The following is a 12,500-nucleotide window of genomic DNA, read 5'->3' as shown; positions in this document are numbered from 1 at the left end:
AGAGAGGACATGGGTGCTGCAGGGCGGGAGAGAGGACATTGTTGCTGCAGGGGGGGAGTGAGGATATGGGTGCTGCTGGTGGAAAGAGCGGACATGGGTGCTGCAGGGGGGGAAGAGAGGACACGGGTGCTGCAGGTATGCAGGGGGGAGAGAGGACATGGGTGCTACAGGGGGGGGGAGATAGGACATGGGTGCTACAGGGTGGGGGGAGAGAGGACATGGGTGCTGCAGGGTGGGGGGAGAGAGGACATGGGTGCTGCAGGGTGGGGGGAGAGAGGACATGGGTGCTGCAGGGTGGGGGGAGAGAGGACATGGGTGCTGCAGGGTGGGGGGAGAGAGGACATGGGTGCTGCAGGGTGGGGGGAGAGAGGACATGGGTGCTGCAGGGTGGGTGGAGAGAGGACATGGGTGCTGCAGGGTGGGGGGAGAGAGGACATGGGTGCTGCAGGGTGGGGGGAGAGAGGACATGGGTGCTGCAGGGTGGGGGGAGAGAGGACATGGGTGCTGCAAGGTGGGGGGAGAGAGGACATGGGTGCTGCAGGGGGGGAGACAGGACAAGGGTGCTGCAGGGGGGAAGACAGGACATGGGTGCTGCAGGGGGGGAGAGAGGACATGGGTGCTGCAGGGGTATGGAGACAGGACATGGGTGCTGCAGGGGGTGGAGAAAGGACATGGGTGCTGCAGGCGGGGGAGACAGGACATGGGTGCTGCAGGGGGGGAGACAGGACAATGGTGCTGCAGGGGGGGAGACAGAACATGGGTGCTGCAGGGGGGAAGAGAGGACATGGGTGCTGCAGGGGGGAGAGAGGACAAGGGTGCTGCAGGGCGGGAGAGGGGACATGGGTGCTGCAAGGGGGGAGAGAGGACATGGGTGCTGCAGGGGGGAGAGAGGACATGGGTGCTGCAGGGGGGAGAGAGGACATGGGTGCTGCATGGGGGAGAGAGGACATGGGTGCTGCATGGGGGGGAGACAGGACATGTGTGCTGCAGGGGGGGAGAGAGGACATGGGTGCTGCAGGGCTGAAGAGAGGACATTGGTGCTGCAGGGGGGGAGTGAGGACATAGGTGCTGCAGGTGGAAAGAGAGGACATGGGTGCTGCAGGGGAAAAGAGAGGACATGGGTGCTGCAGGGGGGAAGAGAGGACATGGGTGCTGCAGGGCGGAAGAGGGGACATGGGTGCTGCAGGGCGGAAGAGGGGACATGGGTGCTGCAGGGAGGGAGAGAGGATATGGGTGCTTCAGGGGGGAAAGAGGACATGGGTGCTGCAGGGGGGAGAGAGGACTTTTGTGTTGCAGGGGGGAGTGAGAACATGGGTGCTGCAGGTGGAAAGAGAGGACATGGATGCTGCAGGGCTGCAAGGGTGAAGAGAGGACATGGGTGCTGCAGGGCTGCAAGGGTGAAGAGAGGACATGGGTGCTGCAGGGCGGAAGAGAGGACATGGGTGCTGCAGGGCGGAAGAGGGGACATGGGTGCTGCAGGGAGGGAGAGAGGATATGGGTGCTTCAGGGGGGAAAGAGGACATGGGTGCTGCAGGGGGGAGAGAGGACTTTTGTGTTGCAGTGGGGAGTGAGAACATGGGTGCTGCAGGTGGAAAGAGAGGACATGGATGCTGCAGGGCTGCAAGGGTGAAGAGAGGACATGGGTGCTACAGGAGGATGAGAGGACATGGGTGCTGCAGGGGGGGGCAGGACATGGGTGCTGCAGGGGGGGAGACAGGACGTGGTTGCTGCACGGGGGGGGAGACAGGACATGGGTGCTTGAGGGGGGGTGAGACAGGACTTGGGTGCTGCAGGGGGGGGAGACAGGACAAGGGTGCTGCAGGGGGGGGGAGACAAGACATGGCTGCTGCAGGGGGGAGACAGGACATGGGTGCTGCTGGGGGGGAAAGACAAGACATGGGTGCTGCAGGCGGGGGGGGGGAGAGAGGACATGGGTGCTGCAGGGGGGGTGGAGACAGGACATGGGTGCTGCAGGGGGGGAGACAGGACATGGGCGCTGCAGGCGGGGGGGAGAGAGGACATGGGTGCTGCAGGGTGGGGGGAGACAGGACATGGGTGCTGCAGGGGGGAGACAGGGCATGGGTGCTGCAGGGGGGGAGAGACAGAACATGGGTGCTGCAGTGGGGGAGACAGAACATGAGTGCTGAAGGGGGGATACAGGGCATGGGTGCTGCAGGGGGGAAGACAGGGCATGGGTGCTGCAGGGGGGAGACAGGGCATGGGTGCTGCATGGTGGGGAGACAGGACATGGGTGCTGCATGGTGGGGAGACAGTACATGGGTGCTGCATGGTGGGGAGACAGAAAAAGGGTGCTGCAGGGTGGGGAGACAGGACAAGGGTGCTGCAGGGGGGGGGGAGACAAGACATGGCTGCTGCAGGGAGTGAGACAAGACATGGGTGCTGCAGGGGGGAGAGAGGACATGGGTGCTGCAGGGGGGAGAGAGGACATAGGTGCTGACGGTGGAAAGAGAGAACATGGGTGCTGCAGGGGAAAAGAGAGGACATGGGTGCTGCAGGGGGAAGAGAGGACATGGGTGCTGCAGGGCTGCAGGGGGGAAGAGAGGACATGGGTGCTGCAGGGGGGAGAGAGGACATGGGTGCTGCAGGGGGGAAAGAGGACATGGGTGCTGCGGGGGGAGAGAGGACTTTTGTGCTGCAGGGGGGGAGTGAGGACATGGGTACTGCAGGTGGAAAGAGAGGACATGGATGCTGCAGGGCTGCAGGGGGGAAGAGAGGACATGGGTGCCACAGGAGGATGAGAGGACATGGGTGCTGCAGGGGGGAAGACAGGACATGGGTGGTGCAGGGGGAAGAGCGGACATGGGTGCTGCAGGAGGGAAGAGAGGACATGGGTGCTGCAGGGGGGGAGAGAGAACATGGGTGCTGCAGGGGGGAAAGAGGACATGGGTGCTGCAGGGGGAGAGAGGACTTTTGCGCTGCAGGGGGGGAGTGAGGACATGGGTGCTGCAGTTGGAAAGAGAGGACATGGATGCTGCAGGACTGCAGGGGGGAAGAGAGGACATGGGTGCCACAGGAGGATGAGAGGACATGGGTGCTGCAGGGGGGAAGACAGGACATGGGTGGTGCAGGGGGGGAGACAGGACATGGGTGCTGCAGGGGGGGAGACAGGACATGGGTGCTTATAGGGGGGAGACAGGACATGGGTGCTGCTGGGGGGGTGAGATAGGACATGGGTGCTTCAGGGGGGGAGACAGGACATGGATGCTGCGGGGGGGGGGGGGAGACGGGACATGGGTGCTGCAGGGGTGGAGACAGGACATGGGTGCTGAAGGTAAGGAAGACAGGACATGGGTGCTGCAGGGGGGGGACAGGACATGGGTGCTGCAGGGGGAGTGGTGACAGGACATGGGTGCTGCAGGGGGGGAGACAGGACATGGGGGCTGCAGGGTGGGGGGAGACAGGGCATGGGTGCTGCAGGGGGGAGACAGGGCATGGGTGCTGCAGGGGGGGAGAGGACATGGGTGCTGCAGGGGGGAGAGACAGAACATGGGTGCTGCAGTGGGGGAGACAGAACATGGGTGCTGCAGGGGGGGAGACAGGGCATGGGTGCTGCAGGGGGGGACAGGACATGAATGCTGCAGAGGGGGAGAGAGGACATGGGTGCTTGAGGGGGGGTGAGACAGGACATGGGTGCTGCGGTGGGGGGAGACAGGACATGGGTGCTGCAGGGGGGAGACACAGGACATGGGTGCTGCAGTGGGAGAGACAGAACATGGGTGCTGCAGGGGGGGAGACAGGGCATGGGTGCTGCAGGGGGGGAGACAGGGCATGGGTGCTGCAGGGGGGGACAGGACATGAATGCTGCAGAGGGGGAGACAGGACATGGGTGCTTGAGGGGGGTGAGACAGGACATGGGTGCTGCAGGGGGGGAGACAGGGCATGGGTGCTGCAGGGGGGGACAGGACATGAATGCTGCAGAGGGGGAGACAGGACATGGGTGCTTGAGGGGGGGTGAGACAGGACATGGGTGCTGCAGGGGGGAGACAGGACATGGGTGCTGCGGTGGGGGGAGACAGGACATGGGTGCTGCAGGGGGGGAGACACAGGACATGGGTGCTGCAGGGGGGGGGAGACAGGACATGGGTGCTTGAGGGGGGTGAGACAGGACATGATTGCTGCAGGGGGGAGACAGGACATGGGTGCTACAGGATGATTAGAGGACATGGGTGCTGCAGGGGGGGACATTATATGGGTGCTGCAGGGGGGGAGACAGGACATGGATGCTGCAGGGGGGGAAGAGAGGACATCAGTGCTGCAGGGGGGGGAGAACATGGGTGCTGCAGGGGGGGTAGAACATGGGTGCTGCAGGGGTGGTAGAACATGGGTGCTGCAGGGGGGGGAGAACATGGGTGCTGCAGGGGGGGAGAACATGAGTACTGCAGGGGGGATATGGGTGCTGCAGGGGTGGTAGAGAAGACATGGTTGTTGCAGGGGGGGTAGTGAGGACATGGGTGCTGCAGGGGGGGAGGGAGAACATGGGTGCTTCGGGGGGAGAGGACATGGGTGCTGCAGGGAGGTGGAGAACATGGGTTTTGCAGGGGGGGAGAGGACATGGGTGCTGCAGGGGGGTAGAGAGGACATGGGTTTTGCAGGGGGGGAGAGAGGACATGGGTGCTGCAGGGGCAGAGAGAGGACATGGTTGTTGCAGGGGGGAAGAGAGGACATGGGTGCTGCAGGGGCGGAGAGAGGACATGGGTGCTGCAGGGGGGAGAGAGGACATGGGTGCTGCAGGGGGGGAGAGAGGACATTGGTGCCACGGGGGGGGGGAGACAGGGCATGGGTGCCGCAGTGGGGAGACAGGGCATGGGTGCCGCAGGAGGGAGACAGGGCATGGGTACTGCAGGTGGAAAGAGAGGACATGGATGCTGCAGGGGGGGAGAGAGGACATTGGTGCCGCGGGGGGGGGGGGGGGGGACAGGGCATGGGTGTCGCAGAGAGGAGACAGGGCATGGGTGTCGCAGGGGGGAGACAGGGCATGGGTGCCGTGGGGGGGACATGGGCACCGCATGGGGGGAGAGAGGACATGGGTGCTGCAGGGGGGGATAGAGGAAATGGGTGCTGCAGGGGGGGATAAAGGAAATGGGTGCTGCAGGGGGGGAGAGGAAATGGGTGCTGCAGGGGGGGGGGGAGAGGAAATGGGTGCTGCAGGGGTGGAGAGAGGAAATGGGTGCTGCAGAGGCGGAGAGAGGAAATGAGTGCTGCAGAGGGGGAGAGAGGAAATGGGTGCTGCAGGGGGGGGAGAGATTAAATGGGTGCTGCAGAGTTCTGTAGTTTTAAGAAAAAAATGATAATGGCATTTAAAGCAGTATGGGTGGGTCATTTTATGCTAACTTCTTTTAAAACACAGAACATACAAATTCGGTACAGAAGGATTAGCATTGTACTGTAAACTGCATTACCGTTTTTACAGTATACCATATATGGTTTAACAGTTTGAGACAGGTAGACTATAGTTTCTGTCAAAGATATTGTATCATTTGCATTACCAGTATCAAATATTTTTATATAAAACATCATGCCAAAGTATGATTCTAGAAGGTGTGTGTATATATATATATATATATACACATATATATATATACACATATATATATATATATATATACACACACACACATATATATATATATATATTATATATATATATATATATATATTGTCGAAGTCTGCAAATTGGATAAAGTCATTTCAATTAAAATCGAGCAATCTTGGTTGTCTTTGTTTGAAAAGATGCGTATGGCATGCTACGGCGTGAAAGGGCGTACGCAGCCGCAACACGTGGCACAAACAGTATTTATGCTTTTACATTCGCACACACTCACATTTGTAAAATAGTACACATTAATGGTAGTTGCAGCACATAGTTATTTATGTCGAAATATAGTAGAGTTTATGTGTAATATTATAAGTTATATGCATATCAGTAAAACATATGGTACACGTTGAAGGAATCATGTCATGTGTGGTATCATAGTAATCCCCTTCACATTTGCGACTATCCGGTTCACTCTGCGAAGGAATCGCAGAGTGCATACGCAAGTTTTTAATGTTAAGGAATTATGGACTATTAAGATTAGAAATCTTGGCGTAAAGGTCAGAACCCATCCCCTGGAGAGATGACCCCCTCCTTTGTATTCCTGAGCTTAAACTAGCCTATGATCTGCAACCCCCTGGACCCTCCTGAAACCTGGACCAATAAAAGCAAGCCACACCTTTGCATTGTTTTACTGTATTTCTGTTTGCATATAAGCAGCAGCTCCTCATCTAGTGTTCAGTCACCTAGACCACAGACTTCAGGACTGAATGACTGTTCACTAGATCCAGAGCGCCTACGATAAGTAACGGCTGTACTTATTATTATTTCGCTTGAATTATTCTGCTACCTTTTGAGAATAAATATTTGTGCATTGGAAACACAAAATCGAGATTCGACAATCGTTATTGGATAGCGACAATACGCTCATAACAAGTTGGGGGCTCGTGAGTTTGGAGGTTTCGTTGCCGGACGATACGCAAAACCAACGGGTTTCGGTTCCGCAACAAAGGGTGGAGACGCGTCATATACGGGTAAGAACGCAATGTGTTCAAAACCTGAATTTTACTCTGTGTTGTGAAACCGAATGTCCGTTTTTGCATTATCTAAGGTACGCTAACTGAACCTAGGGACAAAAGAGAAAACTGTTTATTTTTACTGTCATTGTGCGTTTTAACTGTATTGCATTGCTTAGCGTATGTGTAACTTCCTGCTTTGCATACGCGAACTTCTGGTAGATTTGCCACGTGGTTAAAAAATCGTTTTGATAGTTGTTATACATGCATAGTATAATCACTTGTGCAAGCTTCCGAAACGTTATTACTATTGTTGGGAACTTTTGATTTTCTGCGCAGAAAAGGTGTATGTTGTGTGATTTTGTGACGTAGATACACTGTTTTATTGTTGAGTGAGCTCAGTTGCTGTCTGACGAGGCAGGTTGCCCAACTGAAGGACGGTATACGGGGCAGGTATACCGAGTGCGAAAACTCGGTTTTCGAGAAACGCCACCAATAGATCGCAAGGTTTACTGATAATTAGTATTAATGAGCGGTGCGATCTAAACGCACGGTAAAAACAACCGTGAGTGTAAAATTGGAAGTGCGTGGAGGAATTATATTGGAAAGGCTGAGCGATTGTATCGACTTAGTGCTTCCAGTGATAATAAACTCAACAGAAATTTGTGATAGCCGGGCTATCAAAGAACTATTTCTGTGTTAGGGATTCTTGTTTGGAACGAGAAGAAGCAAGTGGACGCAGCTATTTGGAAATACGTTCACCGGGCATTAGAGATTTCTAGCGGTGATTGTAGCAACAGAGTTGAAATTGTTTGCTGGAAAGAACAGAGTATTGCGGTATGTCTGTGTTCCACAATAAAAGGGTAGTGTTTGTCTGGAAAGAACAGAGCATTGCGGTGTATCTGTGTTCCACATAGAAGGTATTGTTCAACATGGGTGCTAAGCATACGCTAGAGATGGCCAGTGTACTGCCTAAGAAAGGGCCTATTGGTTCACTGAGGTTTCTTAAGTGTAAGAAATATGGTGAATACGCAACGGTTTATTGCGACACGTGGGTCAAGATGACCAAGGAGTGTGTTAGGCCTTTCCCAACAATAGGAAGTTTTAATTCGGAGGTACTAAATAATGTAAAAGATAAAGTGTGGTTGATTAAATCAACGAAAGAGAGAAATAGACATAATGATTGTTTAAAATTGTGGCAAATGGAAGGTTACACGTGGCAGAGCAGCGAATGCACAGCGGAAGTAGGCGTGGCGAAAAGCGCGTGCACGGCGGAAGTAGCCGTTGAGAAGCTTGGCGAACTCAGCGCAAGCGCGCCCCCGCCGCCATATGTGCCGGGAGGGGTAAGTATAGCCATTATTAAAAATGAAAAGAAAAGGAAATTGCTAAGTTATATCCTGTTTTAAGTCAGTTTAAAGCAAGTGTTTCTGAAGAAGAAGATAAACCCACTGTAATTTCAGCCATTGCCCATGCTGTTAATATGCTAGAGGTTCAGTGTGAGTATGAAAAGGGGGCAATGGCTGAGATAGGTGAGAGTAGTGTTACCACTAGGAGAGACAATATTCAAAGTACTGAAGTGGCTAACCCTGAAGATAGTGAACCAGTGGGTACGTATCCAGTCCGCACAATATCAGTTTCCAATGGTAAGGCGGATAAGGATGGTGTAGTTCATTTAAGAAATGTTACAATGCATTGTCTTTGGACTAGATCAGAATTTTGTTCCATTATGACTGAATTCCCAGATCCTAGAAAAGAGTTGGCTAAGTGTCAGAAGTTTGTTAAGGTCTTAGGAAATGCACACGAACCAACCGATAAGGATTGGCGTGTAGTGTTGAGGGCGTGTCTTCCTCCCAATACTAACATACAAAAATTCATTAAAGATTGTTCGTTGGAGGAAGACGACACCTTGACAGATGAGATTAATCAAGAGAATATAGAACAGATTGTCAAACATTTAGCCATCTATTTTCCAGTAGTAGTGAATTGGAGTAAAATTTTCACCATCAAACAGAAAGATAGTGAAACAGCATCATATTACTTCCCTAGAGCTCTAACAGCGATAGCACGGTTCACTGGGATATCAAACATAGATGAGGACCCACATCACAGAGAGGTAGCTGTAGGGGTATTAATGGACGGCTTTAGAGAAAATTTAAAGACGAGGGTACAAACCACACTACCTAATTGGAGATGCATCACAGTAGATTCTCTTAGGGAGTCTGCTGTGGAGCATGACAAAAACCTTTTTAAAAAAAGGGAAGAGAAAAGTGATAAGTTAATGATGGTAAGTATACAGGCTTTAGAGGGAATGCATGCACGACCACCAGCATCCAAGCCACATAATAAGAAACATAGAATAATCAGGTGTTTCAATTGTAACGAAGAAGGACATTTCACAAGAGATTGTAAAAAAGAAAAACAGTATACACATAAGGGTGGGTCACGTAGATATCCTCCAAAGGGGAATTCACATAGACAAGGAGACTCATACTTGCCCGCGCATTATATAGCAGCAAATACCGTGCGGAAAACCGATAGTCAGCGATAGGGGTCAGGTCATACCTGTAGTCTACAGCCAGTGAGGTTAACTGAGAGGCAGAGAGAAGAACCAACAATGATAGTTGACATAGCTGGTAGGAAACTAACTTTTCTTGTAGATACAGGGGCGGCCAGATCTGTGATAACCTCTCCTTTTAATCTACAGGTGACCAGTAAGACTATTCCAGCTATGGGGGTAACGGGAAGAGTGTTACATTCTCCTATAACTAAACCCACAGAAGTTACTATCGGGCCCCTGCATACTAAGCATTCGTTTCTCTTAGCTGCAGCAGCTCCTACTAACTTGCTAGGGAGAGACTTGTTATGTAAAATGGGATGTGTCATATACTGTACGTCAGATGGTGTGTTCTTAGATATACCAGAGAAGGTGGCGCATAAGGTACAGGATATATTGGACACCCCTCAAAGGTTAATGTTGCACTCTACCGTTGTAGAACAAAGTCCATTTCAAGTAAAGGGGATGTTGCTGGGAATACCGGGTTCACTATGGAACAGAGATGGACAGGACACTGGATTGATGGCAAATGTAGCCCCGGTCATGGTAAATCTAAAAAGTGGTAGGATAGCTCCAAAAATCCCACAGTATACATTAAAACCAGAGGTGGAACTAGGGGCATATCCTGTTATAGAGAGGCTGTTGCAACAAGGGATTTTAATTCGTGCCTCCAGCACAGCAAATAGTCCCATTTTCCCTGTGAAGAAGAGTGGGGGGGAGGGGCTATAGATTAGTCCAGGACTTAAGGGGAATTAATAAAGTTGTTGAGAGCCAATTCCCCATAGTGCCGAATCCAGCTGTCATCCTCATGCAGATTGCACCGTCTGCTAGTTATTTTACTGTCATTGATCTATATTCTGCTTTCTTCTCAGTCCCTCTTCACCCTGACTGCCAATACCTATTTGCATTCTCCTACCGGAAGTACAATACACATGGACCAGACTTCCCCAGGGGTTCATTGACAGCCCCAGTATTTTCTCCCAAGCTTTACATGACTGTTTGCAATACTTTCAACCCTGCAATGGGTCTGTTCTAATTCAATATGTGGACGATTTGTTGCTGTGCTCTGATTCTTTTATGTCATGTCTACATGATACTAAATTGTTGTTGCTCCATCTCTCACAAACAGGGCACAAGGTGGCAAAGGATAAATTACAGCCATGTCAGACTAAGGCCAAATACTGCCTCACTAAGGGGCTAAGACATCTGACGACTGACAGAATTGAGGCCATACAACACATGACTCTGCCGCAGAGCCAGAAGCAGATTCGTACTTTCCTGGGGATGTGTGGATACTGTAGATCCTGGATCCCAGGTTTTTCTATTCTGGCATTACCATTGCAGGAACTTGTCTCGTCCTCAAAACCAGAACGTATCGTACACACAGAAGAGTCAGAGCAAGCATTCTTTAATCTTAAAGATAGTCTGACTAGAGCACCTGCATTGGGAATACCTGATTATGAAAAGCCTTTTGAACTATACTGTACGGAAGCTGATGGTTGTGCAGCAGGTGTCCTCACACAGAAATATGGTGACGCTAGCAGACCGGTAGCATACTACAGTGCACAATTGGACACTGTGGCTAGATCACTCCCAACATGTCTCAGAAGTGTAGCAGCAACTGCTCTTCTGGTAAGTAAGAGCGAGGACGTAGTATTAGGACATAATTCAACTGTCTATACACCCCATGCTGTATCAGCTCTGTTAAATTCAGCTCAAACCAGACATGTTTCTTCAGCTAGATTCACAAAGTGGGAACTAGCTCTGATGGCACCCTCAAACATCACCATCAAACGATGTAGCACCTTAAATCCAGCTACATACCTTCCATATGTGTCTCTAGAGACACAAAGGGTGGGAGGTGAGGAGACCCTGGTTGATGATGAGTTAGGCAAGAGTACTGATACGCATGATTGTATGGAACACCTGAACCAGACCTTTACTGCAAGGCCCGACATACGTGACACCCCCTTAGAAAATGTAGATTTTACGTTTTATACAGACAGGAGTTGTCATAGACAGACAGAGACAGGAGAGCTATGTATTGGTTACGCTGTTGTAGATGATCAGGATGTGGTAGAAGCTGAACCCCTTGGCCCACCTCACTCAGCCCAAGTGGCGGAACTAGTAGCATTAAGGAGAGCGTGTGAATTGGCAGAGGGTAAATCAGCCAATATATATACTGACTCTAGGTATGCCTTCGGGGCAGTGCATGATTTTGGGGCCCTTTGGCATCTTAGAAACTTTACGACAGCAGCAGGTACACCAGTGGCACACTCACAACACATAAAAGGACTTCTGACAGCAATACAGTTACCCAGAACGGTAGCCGTCATCAAGTGCAAAGCCCATACCTTTGAAGAAGACCCGGTGTCATTGGGCAACAACAGGGCAGACAAAGCTGCTAAATGGGCAGCAGGGCAACCAATGACTGCATCGACCGAGACTATGATGGTTTTTCAGACATTAGACATGCAGAAATTAATTGAAATGCAAGATTTGTGTTCCCTGCAGGAAAAGGCGGTCTGGAAGGCGAAGGGATGTGGTCAAGAGTCCTCTGGAGGGATGGACAAGGTAAGCCTGTAGCTCTTCGAACGTGAAGCAGCACACGGTCTGACTCACCTGGGTAAAGAAGGTATGTACAAACTGGTGAGAGCATACTGGTGTGCTCCTGGATTTTCCTCTCAGGCTGGTAAGAAAGCAATGTCATGTCTTACTTGTTTGAGAAAAAATGTTGGGAAAACTATTCCAACTGAGCCATCCCACATCCCTCCTACAGATGGACCATTTCAGGTAATACAAATTGACTATATCCAATTACTACCGTGCAGGAATCTAAAGTATGTGTTAGTTTGTATTGATGTGTTTTCCGGTTGGGTAGAAGCACATCCAGCAGCCACTAATACTGCTGTGTTTACTGCAAAGAAAATTGTACAAGAACTTGTGTGTAGGTTCGGTATCCCTAGAATCATTGAAAGTGATAGCGGTACCCACTTTACTGGTGATATCTTCCAAAATATGTGTAAACTCATGGGAATCAGTAGCAGACTTAACACCCCTTACCCACCACAAGCCAGTGGTAAGGTGGAAAGAGTAAATGGTACTATAAAGAACAAGCTTGGTAAGATAATGGCTGAAACTGGGTTAGCGTGGCCTGAAGCTTTGCCACTAGTCCTCCATAGCATATGAACCACTCCTAGATCTCCTCTTAATCTGTCCCCCCTTGAGAAACTGTTCGGCCGACAAACTCATTTGATCGTGAGTCCGCAAGACGACTTAAAGTGTAATAATGAAGTCACTGTGCAATATCTTATAAAATTAGCAGATAGCTGAAACAACAACAACAAAAACTCAAAATGCTGTCACCTGGTATGCC

At 51.3% G+C, this 12,500-nt stretch overlaps 1 protein-coding gene across 8 annotated transcripts in view; it reads right to left on the bottom strand.

Annotated features, from left to right (window-relative positions):
• Window positions 1-12,500, bottom strand: part of MATK (megakaryocyte-associated tyrosine kinase) — a 308,995-nt gene that overhangs the window by 191,541 nt on the left and 104,954 nt on the right. The window lies entirely within an intron of this gene.

The sequence above is a fragment of the Mixophyes fleayi genome, chromosome 1, assembly GCF_038048845.1.
Source record: "Mixophyes fleayi isolate aMixFle1 chromosome 1, aMixFle1.hap1, whole genome shotgun sequence".
NCBI lineage: Eukaryota > Metazoa > Chordata > Amphibia > Anura > Limnodynastidae > Mixophyes > Mixophyes fleayi.
The sequence above is the reverse complement of the archived record's forward strand: the minus strand, read 5'-3'. Positions and strand labels throughout refer to the sequence as shown.